The sequence below is a fragment of the Euprymna scolopes genome, chromosome 6 (genome assembly GCF_053919585.1).
Source record: "Euprymna scolopes isolate OS-2025 chromosome 6, ASM5391958v1, whole genome shotgun sequence".
Classification (NCBI taxonomy): Eukaryota; Metazoa; Mollusca; class Cephalopoda; order Sepiida; family Sepiolidae; genus Euprymna; species Euprymna scolopes.
The window spans coordinates 84,906,788-84,925,537 of NC_136487.1; the positions used below are offsets into that span (position 1 = coordinate 84,906,788).

At 31.2% G+C, this 18,750-nt stretch overlaps 1 long non-coding RNA gene across 1 annotated transcript in view; it reads right to left on the minus strand.

The window, feature by feature from the left end:
• LOC145277759 (uncharacterized) overlaps window positions 1-18,750 on the minus strand; it is a 52,488-nt gene that overhangs the window by 27,937 nt on the left and 5,801 nt on the right. The gene's annotated exons all lie outside the window — the stretch shown is intronic.

Genomic DNA, 18,750 nt, shown 5'->3' on the forward strand with positions numbered 1-18,750 from the left:
GTATCCTTAGTGAAGAGTTTTGCATCAAGATGTTTGTTCACATTACATTTAAACTTCTGCATGCTGGTATAGTCAGAAAAACAGTGGGCAGGAAGGGAATTCCAAAGGCTAGCAGTTCAAGGAAAGATGCTATTAAAGTCATAAGCATCAGGGTATTTTTTTTTTTACTTGAAAGTCACTACTTAACAAGGCTAGGCCACTCACGGAACAGAGTTAATAAGTGTTAGGTTGTTGGTGAGATAACACAATGATGATCAGTAATGGTGGAACTTGAGTAGGGCTTAGTTATTTAAATGGATGAGTCAACAAAACTTATATGCATCGGACTTGTAGGAGGGAGATTTTGCTGAATGACAGGTCAGTTGGGGGTATTTATGTTTGGGGGAGGGGCACTAGTGAAACAAGATCATTAGTGCACATTCCATCAAAGTACTTGTAAAGTAAGGACAGGGTTGCAATATTGCAGCAATGGGACAGGGAGGTTGGTAGATAGTGTGAAACCTATTAGATGAGACTTTTTTTTTTTTTTTTTTTTTACAAAAAAATTAATTATAATTATCATGCCAAATATCATTTAATTTTTATACTATTTTGAAGATACCTTTTAAAGATTAATATTCATAAAAAAGTTTCATTACACTAACATCTTTTCTAATACAGTAACATGTTGCAAATAATTTAAATGGTCAAACAAACAAAAAAAAAAACAAATAGGCATTGAAATATTTTTTTTTTCACTTGGGAGTCACCACTTATCAAGGCCCGAAGGCCACTCGAGAATAAGGGTTAATGAATGTAAGGTGGTAATGTAGTAATCGTTAATGGTGTAAATTGGGTAGAATTTGATTATTTACGGAGACGGCTAAACAAGAACTTGTTTACATTAGTATTCAACCAGAAACGAGGCCAGTGGAAGAGTGTTCCACAGGCAGGCAGTTTTGGAAAAGAACATTTATTCATGGAATTCACATTTAGATTTGGGCACAGCTAGAGAGTGAAATCGTATATAGTGGTTGTAGATAGTCGAGGGTTTTCTTTTTTTGTAAAAGTTAGACAAGGAGGAACCACAGATTGGAGTTCAGTCAAGAACTTGCTATAAAAATAATGATAAATCAGAGACCAGCTCGCAACATCACTTTTTTGCAGGGAAGAGAAAACCGGTTTTGAACTATCAAGGCAGGATAGGGCATGCCGAGCAGCTCCTGTCCAGATGTGACAAAAGTACTCCATTTTAGGATGTATTTGGCTTTATACAGATAGAGGATTGCTTTACTGGAATCAACGTTTTGATAAGCTTAGCAACATCACGTACAGATATTTGTATGTCGCATAATGTTTTCAGTCACTGGAGGAAATATAGAGGGGGTAGGTTGCCCTGATTGCAAAGAGTAGACTTTGCTGCAAAGTTCTTGACAAATATAAGAGTAACATAAATTTAAATCCTATAAAAATATTAGCGAGATTTTGTCAAATATCTTACAGCTTTGATCTCAAGTAAAATCCCCACGATATGGATGAGATCTTGATGGCAACACCTATATTTTGATCACTTGTTGGTGAAATAGAATGTTAATGAAAGGTACATTTTCACTAGGAGATGCTGAAAAAGAGCCTCTATTTTTTTAAGGAAGTAGAGCTGAAGTGACTCCTTTTTGAAAATGAAACTTGTTGGTAGATTCTATGAAACAAGATACAAAATCAGTTTTATAATGTAGATAATGAAAAGTTTTAAATCATTCAACAGATGAATTACCAGGGCTTTACACTGCTTTTAGAGCTGCTTCAACTGTCACATGAAAGTCAACTCCAATTTTGTGAATGAGAGTTGAAGCAGCTCCGAAAGTAGTACAATGTGTAACGCCCTGATGTTGAATGATATATGACCTTTCCTTATCTACATTATTAAACGGATTTTATAGCTTGTTTTATAGAATCCACCAGCAAACACGTTTCATTTTCAAAAATTGTAGCTGATAAAATAATTTCTATTTTTGTTAAAAGAACTGAATTGTAACTAATGAAATAATTATATTATACTACCTGGCTTTATCTATTATGATAGTAAAGCTGAATTAATCAACCTTTGTTTTCACAACCCTTTATTTCCTATATATTTTAATCAGACAAAATGCTTTTTAGGCGATTATGAGTGGTTTTACAAGTTTTTTTGTTTTTTTTTTTATAGAAGAGGAGTCACTAGGTCTCAAAGTTATTTGTAACAATTGATTAACTGCTCTAAAAACAAGAATAGTTTGGAAATGGGGGATCATTTTACGTTTTACATTTACAACACTACTGATGGATGATCCTCACTCTAAATTATAACGTAATTGTTTTCTTTTACTTGTTTTCAAAATCGTTTAAAAAAAATTAGAATTACTTTTCGAGGGTGTTAACCTACAAATTTAGACCCATAAAAGTTAAAAGTAATGAACTAAGCAGAAAATTAAATCTTCAAAATAACATTTAAAAACAACAGTTTGATTAATCAGCAGAGAAAGATTAACAAATTTTAATTTGAAAAAAAAAAAAAAAAATGGTGGTTGTTAAGATATAGTCGACAACAAATACATTTTATTTTAAATATATTGTTTTAAGCAAAAACAATATTACAGTCGGAAAAAAGTAAGATAATCAAAAAATTACGAAAATTCATTGAGTATATAACAACTGTTATTGCGTTTTTAGTAAAAAAAAAAAAAAAAAAAAGAATCGCTATAAACAACAAATATTGCAGCCATGAACAACAAGTAATCCAAAATATTCGCTTGTCTACTTTATAACGTCTAAATGCGATTTTACCCAATTTTCCATAAAAAATTACTTTCAACTAACTTTCTACTCGATTTTTCGGACATATTACTATTTTCGGCAGGAAAGTATGTAATATTGTTTTCGCTTAAAATGCCACATTTAAAGAAATCATATCCTAAGAAGCACACACACACAATAAATTATCTCCCTTATTTACAATTACAGATTGAAATTACCTCCCTTTTTATCATATTTTCTTTCTTTTATTTCCTCGCTGATTTACAATTTGTCACTGTAGAGGGAGACAACTCTCGTTTACTAAGAGATTTATTCAGTCTTTCATCTCAATTTTTTTTTTCTTACAGAGGCATCACCACTTATCAAGGCAAAGAGGCCATTCGAGGATAAGGATTAAAAAGTATACAGTAGAAATTGAACAATATAGTAATCGTTAGTAATGAAAATTCGGTAAATTGGTTAACAAGTGGAACGGCTCATCAAGAACTTGTTTACGTTAGACTTGAAGACAACCATATTGTAGTCAGCTGGAAAGCAGGAAAACAGAAGACAATTCCACAGGCGTGCAGTTCTAAGAAAGAAGCTTTGTTCATGGAATCTACATTTAGGTTTAGGCACAGATAAAGAGTGGGGGGAATTATTGATAATGTTTTCAGCTAGACGAGTGTTTCTTGTGAAAGTTTGGCGAGGGGTGACCATAGACTGAAGCTCAGTCAAACACTTTCCATGAAAATAACGATACATCAGAGTGTGAGATAGAGGTTGCAGGGAAGAGAAAAGGACATCTCCTATGAGGCTACGAAGTCTATTTTGAACTCTATCAAAGCAGGACAAGTCCTTTAAAGCAGCTCCTGCCCAGATGTGGCAACAGTATTCCATCCCTGGACATACCTGGCTCTCATATAGATAGAGAATTGCATCAGCAGTGAGATATCTATTGGATCGATAGAAGGATCCCACCATTTTTCCAGCGGCCTTGGCAACAGATTTGATGTATGTGTTCCATTTAAGATCAGGAGTAAAGGTCAATCCCAGAAGCTTGTCAAAACACGAGGCCTTCTCAAGACGAGAGGTATTCATTTCAATTGATGCCAGATATGGATCAGAATTTAGGACGCAATATATTTTTTTTTAGATCAAAACATTTAAAAAAAAAAAAAGAAAAAAAAGAAAGCTACGACAATTTTTTTTCAATGTAACAAAAGTGATAACATTAATAATACAAAATGTAGTCTTTACGCGACCATTAAGAGAAAACCAACAAACCCACAATATTTTTCATTAGATGAAAACATTTAAAAAAAGTTCTGCAACTTTTTTTTTTCTTAATTAAAAAGTAAATGTTATGGTAAGGTTATTAAGAAATTAGTCTTTAACCTTTAAAAACTACCAAGAATGAAACTCTTTAATAAAACAAGGATGAAACTTTTAAAGCTGTGGCGTGTTTTTTTTTTTTTTTTTTTTTTTTTTTTTTTTTTTTTTTTACTGTAACAAAGCTTATAATATTAACACCAACATCTAGTTTTTAACATTACAAAAAAAAAAAAAAATAAATAAAATAAAATAATTTGGCGCAGTTTTCTTTTTTAATTGCTTTGATTTAAAAAGAGAAAATAAATAAATAAAATATCGCGTCCTCCATTGTGAGATGAAAACATGAACGAATCTTAGTAAACGAGAGTTTTCTCTCGCTGCACAGTGACAAATTGTTAAACAGCACCTTGAAATGTTACTTCTATCTATAAATATAAAAGCGAAAATATATGTATGTATGTATATGTGTTCGCTTTTTCTGTGTGTCTACAGAAGGCTTCTTTCAGAGAAGCGGTCGCTCACTTCACAACTTTTAAAAACTTTTTATGTCACATATAAATCGTAATATCTCACAGTTAACAACAAAGCTCGCCTGTCTATTTAATTTGCTCAATTTCGGGAAGATAAATATTCAACATTTGTCGCTCGCTGCATGTGGGTTAGTTTTTTTCCTATAATATCTTGCGGGGGAAAAAAAAAAGCGATCAGCAGTAAATGAAATCCTGCAGTCAAACTTGACCTCATTAACTCATTAAAACGAGCACCTGCTAAATTCAAGTAATTAAATAAATTCAAACGTGTTTCCGTTAGCATCTCGCGGTGGGGCAATGGTTAACGTCGCACGTTTTTTTTTTCACACTTTAATTTACAACTTTGCCTCAACGGTTCGGGTTCGATCCTCATACTTACTTTTTTTTTTTAACACCCCCCCACATACCTCCAAACACCCGGGCAATGCCGGGTACGCCTCGCTAGTTAATATTCTAAATCTGTAAAATTACAAACATTTAGCTGAATTTTTACTTGCTGTGGTAATACTGCTAATTAGTATTGTAGGCACTTATTTAGATTGGTACTTATGGCAGCAATCAAAAGTAAAGAAAATACTGAAAAGTCTGATGTACGGTAGGTATGGGCAAAATGAATGCCGATGCTCGAAATGTATAAACATTTTGACCCCTCCCTTTACTTAAAATCCGGAAATCAACCAATTTTAATGAAAATTTCAGTATTTATCAAATAATGATCGCGGAATATAATGAACCAATTATTTTTATTTAAATCTTAGTGGAAATGTATTATTTTGTTTAAACAAAAAATACCTTTACTAAAATTATGATTTTCAGTAGTAAATAAAAAATGCAAGAATTTATTTTTGTTTTTTTTTATGTAAATAAAGCATCGTAATTTGTAACAATAAAATAAAATAATTTTTACAGGAACATTACGAAAAAAGACCCTGAAATCCGTATTAATAAAATTGATATAACTCGAAGAAAAATTAATTTCCCGAACTACCAATATTATCATTGAATTAAGCATTGTTTTTCACACATAAAAAATTGTTTTTCACACATAAAAAGTTATAATTGCAAAAAATATTTCTACTTTTTTTTTATGCTTACATTTTTAACATAATCTTTACATGTAAGATTCTAATATTTCCATTGCACTCAAGAATGTATAATTATCAACGTAAAATAATGTTCATATAATCTTGGAAAATAAAGTAAAAAAAATTAAATCGAAAAACAGGAACATAGAAAAATAATTTAATTAAAAAATGGCAAAAATTATAAGAACGTTCCATGTCAGTAAGTACGGATGCGCAGAGTTGAAAAGAAAACCAGTCTGTTTTGCCAACCCTCCTCCTATTTTCAACTACCCGCCTGTTTGTGTTTATGAACTTTAAATTTCACGTAAACATTATGATAAATTTTAACGTCAGTCTGTATTTTTTTTTAGTGTGTAATTTTTTCAATAATTATAAATTATTTTCTTAACCAATTGTAATTCTGTATTAATATTAATAAATAATGGTGCTAACTTTTTTTTTTTTTCAAAGAATAAATTGTCAGTAGTATAATTAATGAATTTAATTAACTTTTCTGCATTTTTAAATGAAGCAAGGAGGGTCTGCGACTAAAAAAAAAGTCGCTCGGTATGCCAGAATAATGTTAAATAAAGACATAAATAAATGTCTAATTTGTCCTTCCATACATATTTGAATATTGCCGCCAGAGTTTTTCAGATACGATAAACAAGTCTCGGTTCAACCAGTGATACATTTTTGGATAATTATTACTTTTTTAGCAAAAGTTAAGTATATTTATTGTATTAATTCATTATCTTAAGACTTTAACTCAATACTTAACTTGGAAATAATTCCAGAAAACTTATATTTTCCTTGCCAGAAAAATGTAAACGTGATTTTTGTCATAATGAATTTTTATGTGAAATCTAGGGTTTTTCAAATTTGAGATAAAATTATTCCATGTATTTTTTTTATTTTACACACTTTTTTTCTTTGAGAAATTAACTTTAAACTATAACCTTTCAAATACAATAAAAAAGTACTCGAAAATTTTAAAAAACTTTATGATTAACCGGCATTAAAAACCATGCCCCCCTATGGAAGTAGCCATTAAATTGCCTGTACCTAATGTACGGACTCGTGACAGAACACAAAAATTATGTAAATCGATGAAGTATTTTATTTAAAACTAAGAAAATCAATCTTTACGATTTTTAGCGATTTAAACTGGTTTGAATGTAAGGCTTCTTTTTGACCTCTCAACTTCGATTTAAGTTGTCTCCTCTTTTTATTTAAGACGAAAGATAATGAAATAAAATTAATTTTAACATCTTCTGTTGACACTTATGTATCTAAAGATAATGTTGCTTACAGGCCTCTGTAACTTTTTGGAAAAAGGCGCAAAAAAAAAAAAAAAAAAAAAAAAAAAAGATTACCCTCTATCAATTTAAATAATAAAATCAAAACTACTTTTAGGACGATTTTGGATTTGCAATTTTTATTATCTCAAGAATCATATATTCTATTATATGAATATATCTTCTTTTTTTTATTTGAAACCCGTTATAAAAAAAAATCATTGTTTAAACTTCATATTGTGTAATATTTGAATTTAATATCATTTAAAGCTTTTTAAAAAAATAATTACTTTTTAGAATTGTTTTCTTGCTGTAATTCAAATAATTATATTACTGTGAAAAAAAAAAAAATTATAAAGAAAAAGTGTTTTTAGTCGTGTGCAAGCGACTCTATAAGTCACTCCGTCGGTCGGTTTGTCTGTAACAATTTTGTGCTTGGCCTTTTTGGTTAAGATTAAAGGTCTGTTGTTAATAGATGCTGTTCTTAGCTTTTTAAGCTTTTCTTGACCTTTTGGCCAAGATTCTTGATTCTTAAACGCTGGGGATTTATTAGTTAGTTTAAGATCCATAGAGTGAATGAGGTATTTTGGTAAATGTTGCCAGTCAAGAGTAAGACTCCAAAGTCTACATTTATTACTTTTTAATCACTTTAGTCACAAAGACCCTGAACCATTCCCCTCCCCAATTTCTTGTAGGGCCTTGTGCCTAATTTTGTTGTTCAAAAATCTTTTGTTTTTTACTTAATTGTATTTTCAAAATTTTTTAAAAAAGCAATAAAATATATAAACAAGATCAAAGGGTAGTATCTGTTCTTACTACATGCTGCACTTATTGTGATATAAAGTGGGGGATCACTTTTCTGTATTAATTTAATGTAAAATGATCACCCACTTTACAACCAGTCAGTTTCAAAGCCATTCAATTCATTCTCCAGATCATTCAAGTTGTTTTTGAAGGATTCAAGTCATTCTTAAGGTCATTCAATTCATCCTTAAGTTCATTAAAGTCATTCTAAGTCATGAACTTTTTATTTATTTAAGTCATTTCAGCCCATTTTTCGGTCATTTTAGTTTATCTTTAAGAATTTCATGTCAATCCTACATTCACACATTCATTCATTACACGAGAGCACGCGACTAATGGCTATCGGCCTTGTTTTTAACATAATATTGATTTTATGTCCAATTTTATTTACAACTTTAAGGTAAGTGAAATAAATAACAGTGTGCGTTGGAGGTACCTATAGATTACAGACTTAAGTATCATTTTAGCAGAAAAAAATTTGAAAAAAAAAAAAATTTATATGACTTAAGGGGTTCACTTTCTCGTTATAACGTTCTACTTTGTGAAAAAATATAAATGTGATATCCGCTTTCAGCATACCCGAAAACCCCAAAAACAGTCATCATTTTAAAGGAAAATGTTAAGGTGGAAACCAAGAAAAAAATTAACAAATATGGCTGCCGCGTTATATTACTACATGAAACATGCGAAAAGTATCTTTTCATTATCGTGAAAACTAGTTACCAGCCTCAATTTTAAACGCGATATTTGTTTTCAGCACACCCAAAAGTAAGTTTCTTAAAGTAGGTTTTGTGTTGGTCTACAAGGCTACAATTACCACCGTGGTCTAAGGGAATTTAAGGAAATCTCACCGGTCACATGACATGTCGGTAAAGAAATGGGCAGTAAGTCAGGTAGCAATAAAATAGAATGTTCTAACTAGAATGTGAACCCCTTTTTAAAAGTTATTAATTTTTTTTTTTTTCAATTTTTTTTTCTGCTAATATCATACTTAAGTCTGTAATCTATGATATTTGTAGGAAAAAATGTTAAACAAAAGGTGAAAAATATGCATTTTTACGGGTGGGTACTCTCATACAGATCTGCCCAGCACCCCCAAAAACTTTTAAAAGTGGACATTGTAAAGGTTTTTTTGGAGTTGGAAAGAATCTTAACATTGACAAAACTTAGGCATGGCCAAAACGGAAGGAGGGAGTAAATATTTTTTGATGGAGTCTCTCTTTAAAAATCTACCAAAAATCAATACAAAATTTTCACTGATTATTAAGTGAAGAATGCACTTTATAACAGTGTATTTTTGGTTTTCATAATCGATATTTACATATGTACGTTTTACCTACAATTGATATTAACTCACCTATGGTAGACAATAAGACCTACACACAGTTGTTCATATTTACAAACAGTTGTTATCACCCCCTTTTCCTTTTTGCTGTGACTTGCGCTGGACTTAGTTTAAAATGTGGGGGACTTGCATCTACCACATTCCTGCCCCAAAACAGTTGGTCCTGATGACAAAACAGGATCAAGACAACCAACCTTGACACTAGATGCAGGAGTTGTCTCCAACACATACGGTGCCTGGCATTCCTAAAATGGTCACTCATCTGGTACTGGCCAGGCTCATCGTTGCTTAACTTCAGAGGTTATGTAGGCAACAGATCACTTATAAAAAAAATAATTACCCTTATAAAGTAGATTTAAAGTAGATAGTAGTTAAAAATACATAGAAATTTATAGGACCAAATGACTATTCATGTAAAGGCTACTGTAGTTTTTCTAAGCTACCATTAAGATTTGGACTTTTTAATTTTACTATGTGAAATCTATAGAATGAGATAAAAGATGGAATTATCTGAAATTCAGGTACTTATGTTATAATGTTTTTGAATATTCTGATAGCAAATCATCCTATATTTTATTTAGACAAAAAAAAAAGAAGAAAATTGATTCAAAAACCTTTTTTAAAAAATATATAAATCAAGACAAAAATGGAGGAACAGTGTCTTTTTTTTTTGGAAAATTTAAAATTCTATTAAAAATAGTAGAAAAGGTTTTATATTGTTCTGCTTTTAATATGATAAAATTCAGGCTTTTATCTTTCTGGGGGAAAAAAAAGTATGAATTTTAATAGATTTTAATTAATTTTAAAAACTTGTTTTTTCTAATATTTTTTTTTGGCTATGCCTACCAAAACTACTTGATCCAATTACTTGACTTTTGGAATGTTTCATTTTTGTACTATGACTGGTGCATACATCATGCAGGTTTTTCTGTATTTCCTTTACTTTTTAATTACCGTTATAAGTGCCAATCTAAATAAACACAGTAGTTATTACTGATGAATGTATCTCTAAAAACTAAACATTAAGGACTTAAAAATAAATATCAACAGCCTAACATCATAAGTGCATTTGAGAAGTTTTATCACCGCATAAGCAGAAGGGCCTCACGTATAAAATCAACAGGATCTTTGATTTTGATAAGGCAGGGGCACGTTCAAAATGAATTCTTCTCTTTAGAGCACAATGGAACTATGATAATTGACTTTTGCATTTTAAACTTTAATTCAAGCCATTATATAAAAATAAGGTTCTTATTTACAATAGCGCACCGTCCTCATGGTTGCCAGACCATAAAATATTTGAAGCCAAATCTTTCCAAAACAAAGCCAAATTGATAATTGTAGGCAAATTTTCACAAACAAAAAAGCCAAATTTAATATTTTAAATTGTTAAAAAAAAATAAAGTGTGTGTGTGTGTGTGTGTGTAAGTAAATATATAAATATTTATATATTTTTTATTGTGCTTTTGTGGATTGGTGATGTTTTAAACGGACGCATTTCAGGTGAAAACATTAGATACTTATGTGTCTTGTTTAAATTAGTATAAATTAACAAAATTTGTTTTTCACACTATTGTAAAGAAGCACAAAGACTTTTTTTAAAACCAAAGACATGTTCTGCTCCTTTTAATTTGATTTTAAAAGAATCAAAAATCCTTTTAATTTTATTTAAATAATAATAATAATAATAATAATAATAATAATAATAATAAAGCAAACAATCATTGTTATTCAAATAAATTAACATTCTTTTTAAATTTTATTCTAGTAAATTAATTCTACAAAAAAATTATGTTATTTAAATAAATTTATTATTTTCTTATGTCTGTTGTAAATTCTGTGTATTATTATTTTTCTATTGGACCATTTTTGTAATTTATACTAATTTATGCATGACACGTAAGTATGTAAAAATGTTTTTCTATTGTCGCCATAAGCAAAACAACGCATGCAGCGCTTTGTTTGGCTTACCATCTGAAAGCATAATGTTATTACATATAAACTATTTGTAGGCTACAAATTTACATGCGATATTCGTTTTCAGAATACTCGAAAATCTTTAAATGTTTATTTGTGTGTTTAAAAATTTGGCTTTGTGAAAATTTGGCTACAATTATCAATTGGACCTTTTTTCCGGAAAGGTTTGGCTTCAAATATTTGTTAATGGTGTAACAATCCTGAGGACGACACGCTATTGTAAAGAAACACAAAAAATAATTTTATAAAATTAACAGTAGAGTCTCTAGCAATATGTAGACTACAATGTATTGCAAACTAAGTCAGTGAGGTGAAGCACATGAAGTTTCTTTCCGGTTTACCGCGGTTTGTCCCCAAACTAGAACAAACAATTAAGCCGACTATACATGTATTGAAAATGTGGAGCATTTGTTGATCGTCATTCATTGGCAATGTTGGGTCCCCCTGCTAGTATATATATATATATATATATATTAGCAAAAGTACCCGTCGTTGACTGGGTTCAAAAACAGCCTACAGAAAATGGACTCTGATTTATGAAAGTATGATAGGTTATCAAAAGGAAGGATTGTAAAGAGATAGCTTCGAATTTGGGAGTATCAAAACCAAAGCAAAATATGATGAAAGTAAAAATAAAATAGATAATCCCCATAATTTATTATACCATACCTGTTCACACTGAAACACTTATCACAATATTCTGTGGATCTATATTAAAAAACCTTGTTAAACTTTGTGACATATTTTCATTCTATGGAGGTCAGGCGCGAACGAACACCCCATAATTTTATTATACCATATTTCTTCAAACTGAAACATAATTATCAAAGTATACTTATGCAGATAAATATAAAAAGTCTTTATTAAAGTGTGTGCCTATTTCCATTCTATGGAGGCCAAACGCGAACGCAGACCCACAATTTTATTATACCATCCCTATTTAAGTTAAAACATACTTATCAATTATTATTATGTACATCTATATCAAAAACACTTGAAAACGTTTTTTTAATTTTTTAAATTTTTATTTCCATACTTTGTGGACCAGGCGCGTATGCAGACCCCACAATTTTAATGAATCATCATTATGCCAGATCAAACATACCCATTCCTGTGTATCGATACATCTTTTATCATTATACGTAATCAGTTTTCTATAATAGTCAACCATATAGGAGCCTATTCGTGACCAGACACACTCACAGACGTCCAGCTTTATATTATAGATATAAAGGAATAGTGGGAGAGAACTCTAGCAGAGTGCTCAATTATTAAGACAATTGGCACTTATGTAGGTACCATGCTTCTTGGGGAAGGGATACTGCTTTGTAACTATTCTATATTCTCGCATGACAATATAATAAGCAAAAGATACTGTAAAACTTGAAAATACTATCAAAAATCGCATACAGTACAGGCCAATAAGTCTCCTGTGCGTCATGAGTAAGTTGCTGGAATCTGTGTTAAATACAGAAGTAATCAACCATCTCAGCAAAAATAACCTTCTTAGTGACACACAATATGGTTTCCGTTCTGCTAGATCTACAGCAGATGTGCTTACAGTTATATCACATAGGATTAGCGAATCTCTCGACAGAGGCAACATTTCTAGGGCAATTGCTCTTGACATATCAAAGGCCTTTGATAGGGTATGGCATAAAGGTTTACTTCACAAGATCTCCAGCTATGGTATAGCTGGAAATGTCTTCTCAATTATTAAATCATTTCTCTCTGATAGATTCATAAGAGTAGTAGCTGATGGGTAAAAATCAGAAGCTCACAGTATAAATGCTGGAGTCCCTCAGGGGTCCAACTCTTTTCCTGATCTACATTAATGATCTTCCAAATCACATCCTTACATCATTCGTAGACATTTTTGCTGACGACACTACCATCTATGGAAGCACATCTAAGACAGTAAACGACCAAGTTCTCTCTAATTCTCTCTCCTCTGATCTTGATCACGTTGTACAATGGGGAAAGGAGTGGCTGGTTACTTTTAATGTATCTAAAACCAAGCTTCTATCTTTACATCATCAACGTTCTGATCCCCATCTGACATCAATTAAAATGAATGGCTCTCGTCTTGGGGAGGCCTCAAGTTTTGACAGGCTTCTGGGCTTGACCTTTACTCCTGATCTCAAATGGAATACGTACATCAAATCTGTTGCAAAGGCCGCTGGAAAAATGGTCGGATCTTTCTATCGATCCAGTAGATATCTCACTGCTGATGCAATTCTCTATTTATATAAGAGCCAGATACGTCCAAGGATGGAATACTATTGCCACATATGGGCAGGAGCTGCTAGAAAAGACGTCCTGCCTTGATAGGGTTCAAAATAGACTTCGTGGCCTGGTGGGAGATGTCCTTTTCTCTTCACTGCAACCTCTATCTCACAGAAGAGATGTTGCGAGTTTGTCTCTGCTTTATCGTTATTTTCATGGAAAGTGTTCAACTGAGCTTCAATCTATGGTCCCCCCTCGCCAAACTTTCACAAGAAACACTAGACTAGCTGAAAACATTATCAATAATTTTCCCCACTCTTTATCTGTACCTAAACCTAAACATAGATTCCATGATCAAAGCTTCTTTCTTAGAACTGCATGCCTGTGGAATTGTCTTCTGTTTTCCTGCTTTCCAGCTGTCTATAATATGGTTGTCTTCAAGTGTAACGTGAACAAGTTTCTGATGAGCCGTTCCACTTAAGTTAACAAATTTACCGAACTTCCATTACTATCGATTACTATATTGTCGTTTTGACTACTCTACACTCTTTAACCCTTATCCTTGAATGGCCCACCGGCCTTGATAAGTGGTGACGCCTATGTAAAAAAAAAAAAAAAATACCAGAAAAAAAAGAGCTTAATTAACAGGAGATCAGGATGGTACTAATGTTGTCATCTTCTGTAACACACACACACCAGTCCCATCACATACAGGTTAGCAAGTTAGAAAAAAAAAAAAAATGCTGGATGTATTAATTTCAAGACAAAAAGAATTGATAAAGCAAATAGGGTAATGTCCAAGGTCAGTGCTCAAAAAAAAAAAAAAAAAAAAAAAAAAAAGAAAAAAAAAAGAAAAATCAAACTACTGGAAGTGGATATGGTTGATTATCGAACGCCACAGGGTCTAGATATGAAAAATGAGACCATATATTTATTAAAAAAATTTACTTTAGTTTTAACACTTCTTGTGTTATCACGAAATAAAACTGATTTTAAACAAAACAAAAAAAACACTTCTTGTATCTATATATATAAAAGCGAAAATGTGTTTATGTATATTCGCTTTTTGTGTATGTCCAAGAAAGGCTTTTTTCAGAGAAGCGCTTGGTCAGCTCACAACTTCTTAAAACTTTTTATATCACATATAAATCATGATATCTTCGAGTTAACAACGGAGCTCGCCTGTCTATTTAATTTGCTCGACTTCGGGAAGATAAATATTCAACATTTGTCGCTCGCCGCATGTGGATTAGGCTTTGTCGTATAATAAAAGCGACACTTATTCTGGCGGTATTTTCCGGCTATCACCGGGAATGTCTGAAAGCAATCAGCTTTGATTAATGTGGAAATATTTTCCTTACATCAGACAATTGCTATTCAATTTTGACAAGGGGAGCTGCCCCCCCCCATTTTTTTTTTGGAAAAAAAAAAAAAGCGTTCTTGCAGTAAATGAAATACCTCATTAAGTCATTAAAACGTGCCCCTGCCAAATCCAAGTAATTAAATAAATTCAAACATGTTTCTGTTAGTATCTCACGGTGGCCCAATGGTTAACGTCACACCTTTTTTTTTTACACTTTAATTTCCAACTTCGCCTCAAGGGTTCGAGTTCGATCCTCATACTCACCTACCAAAATTTTTTAATTTTACCCCCCCCCCAGATTTTTGATTTACCTCCAAACACCCGGGCAATGCAGGGTACCCCCCGTTAGTTATCAAATAAAACAAATATTTTATTAAAAAAAAACATTTAATTATATAAATTATCTCCTCTCCTATATAATATTTTGATTGCAGAAATTCCCCTCTGGACCAAAATACCGTAGGTTTGCAATATATGCCACATACAAATTTATTATATCTAGACTATTAGTTCTTATCTTGTGTAACTTTAGAGTGCCGTTTTTAGCTACTTTTAGTCATTATGATAAAATCCTATATTTCATCCTAGGAGCAACAACATCACAATTGTAACTATCTTTTGAGAAAGTTGTTCCTATTTTTCACTCTAAATAATAAGTCCTCCTACTACCACCACCTCATCACCAGGAGGATTTCTGCACTTTTGACAGATATGGGATTACATCCTTATTAACTGGATCATATACTCATAGACATAGCATGATCTTTCCATTTCCCAATTTAAAAATACATTCTCCCTTCTCACATTCTGCCAAATCTCATTGGCCGAGAGCTGACAATTTGCTCATTCCAGAATTGAAATCTTATAAAAACGAACGCTCCAGAAATTTTCAAATATGGCATCACTCTCTACTAGAGGCAATTGTTTAAAATAAAATAAACCAAATATAAACATAATAACCAATTGTGACACATTGAGACATGTTCATAAGCCAAGAATTCTGATATTTTTTACATTAAATATACTGTAAACGTTAATTGTTCTTATACAGTTATGCTACCATGCTAACTCTTTTGTGTTTACATAGATCGTACATGTTATTAAATATTGTTTTTTGATACGTCGGCACATTATTTCATCATTTTTTTAAAGCTAGATAAAACTATTTTTTTAATGTACGATTGACTAAAATTCTTTCTTTACATGCTAAATAAAAAATGAAAATAAAACAGATTAAGCAAATAATATAGCTGAGACCCGGATTTTGCCAAAACCTTACACAGTAAACTATATTGTCTGACTAACATTTAATCATAACCAGAAACTGACAGGTTATATACTTGAAAATCTCCTTATGTATGTGAGCTTGTGCGTCCGTGTGTGTTTGTGTGCATCACAAATCAATCTAATACTTGTGTCAACCAGAGCAACACGTGGTCAGGCAGGCACAGCTAGTATATCATAAAGTTTTAATTAATTATATAAATTATCTTTCATCTATCTATCTATCTATATAAATAAAATGAATTAATTTTTCCCCATGTGTGTTTGACCTTAATAGGATTAAAAATTAGGAGATTTCATGCAGATGTGATATGCACAAACTGCGGCACATTATCTGAGGTGTGCTATAGGCCTATTACCTCTACACTTGCTCGATAATCGTCCATTCCTATATTTGTTCTGGTGAGAGTCCACTGCCAAAATCGGTTAGATTTAATAGAAGTTGTAAAATCTTTTCTCTCTATTAAATTCCTCCTTTTCCCGCTCCCCATTTACACCGCTGCTTGATCGTTCATGAGGAACTTTTACGGACGGCCACCGTTTACGGGTTTATTAGTTGCTTACAAAAACTGAACTGCTTCCTATTGGGGAGTACACACAGTTAAACATTTATTTTCTGGTCAAAATAATTATACCATCGCGATTATCGCATTTAAGAAATGTCAAATATCAAATTTTCCCGAACATCGATTTGGAACAAATCAAACTACGACTGATTTCATATATTTACCAACAAAGATCATAATTACTCGATTTCAAAATGTAAAGAATGCATACAGTGTGAATGGAATTGCTGACTTTCTTCTGTTAATATAAGGAGGCTGTGCTGAAATAAAAACATTTGAAAACATTGTTACTATGCTACTCTTAATATTTCCAGGGGATCTTTTTTAAATCAAAGGTCATTATCAGATGGTAACTACTTAATGCTCAAAATAGCAACTACTTAATGCACGAAATACCATATTTGGTATTTCGTGCATTAAGTGGTTGCTATTTTGAGCATTAAGTAGTTACCATCTGATCATGACCTTTGATTTAAAAAATATCCCCTGGAAATATTATCGAACGCCACATAGCCATTAAAAATTCCTCTCTACTAATATTAACAAATATATTCAAAATCCAATTAGATTTTTTTTATTGTTTATACGATCCCGAGCAACGCTGGGGAGCCCCGCTAGTATATATATATATAAAGTCTTTTTAATATACTTTTTATTCTTAAAATGTATTTCACAAGTTTTATCACCTAATGTTTTCATAAATAATGTATCAAAAGACGGTTATCTCCAAACTTTATATATATACAACTTTAAAATATATAATTTATATAATTAAATTTTTTTTTTCGTCATAAAACAAATGTTAAAACTAAATTAAGGTTCTCCTGATCCTTTTGTCTCACAATTTTTCGTCTGCTAAAATTTTAACCCCATGATTACAGTGTAGCAAGAATAAAATAAACCATTCATTCAAGTGCCGCCTGTTATAGAATTAGCTGAATATGATATTAAAAATTACTTTATTTTCACTTATGTTACTGGGCTGACAGGTGTTTTGTAACTATTCTGTACTTTCACCTAACAATTTAATAAACAAAAAAGATATCGTAAAACTTGAAAATGCTATTTAAAATAGCACTTCTTAATACTTTTTAAACACCACTTTATTTTATTCATATACAAATTTCTTTTTTTTTGGGGGGGGGTACCACTTGTTATGGAGTAAGTCCCAGAAACTGCTAAAGCAGTTTACGATATTAAAATCAATTTATTATATATATATTTTTTGTAGGGAAATGGAAAATTGACTTAGCGAGATAAAGGACCATTCAAAAATGTAATTTAACTCACTTCTTGTTCCTTTTGGATTGTCTTATTATTTGAATCGAATTGTTTCTGTTGTTAAAACCGTACAAAACTCCTTGGGATATGGTGCAGAGAAGCCGAAAAAGTGTCAAAATAAAAAAATTAAAAAAAAAAAAAAAAATGAACAAATAAAATAAATATTTAAAAAATAAATAAATAAATAAAATAAATAAATAAAAATGAATAGATAAAAATACAATAAAATGTTGCCATTACTAATAAAACTTCTACCTACATGGCTCATTATTTTTTTAGAACTTTTAAGTAGTTTTAAATGCTCTTGATTTCATCTATCTAAAATACTAAATACAATAATAAAATAAAGCGCAACTGGAAAAAATAGTACTTTTTAAAAGTACATGCAAATCCATTCAAAATTGTGAAATTATTCAAAATTGAATAAAGCACAAGCGCATTTGAAAATAAAATGATTTTTTAAAAATAATTACACAACACTAAATCATTGAATTTATTAAAACGGTCCTTTAAAAAATATATATAAAATTATTTTACATATTTACTAAAATAAAGTAGTGCTTATGCACTTATGTTACAGTGCCATTTTTAAATAGTATTTTCAAGTTAAATTCAAGTTCTCAATATCTTTTTGGCACTTCTGCATGACAACAGCATAAGCCGGCCGAGACGAGTTACCGACCTCTGTTCTTTGAATGAGAAACGCCCTCTATCGGCCCTTCTGTGAATCTCAAATTTAAACAAGTGTCTCCAAGAACGTAAACATATATAATAACGAAATAAATAACACAAAAACATAATGAAAAGCAAAATATTTATTGTATAAAAAATATTATTTTAACGTTTTAATATTTCTTTTTAATGTGTGATTCACAAGGTGTGTCAGAATTTTGGGGGAAATTTTGATACCCCTAACACAAATCTGC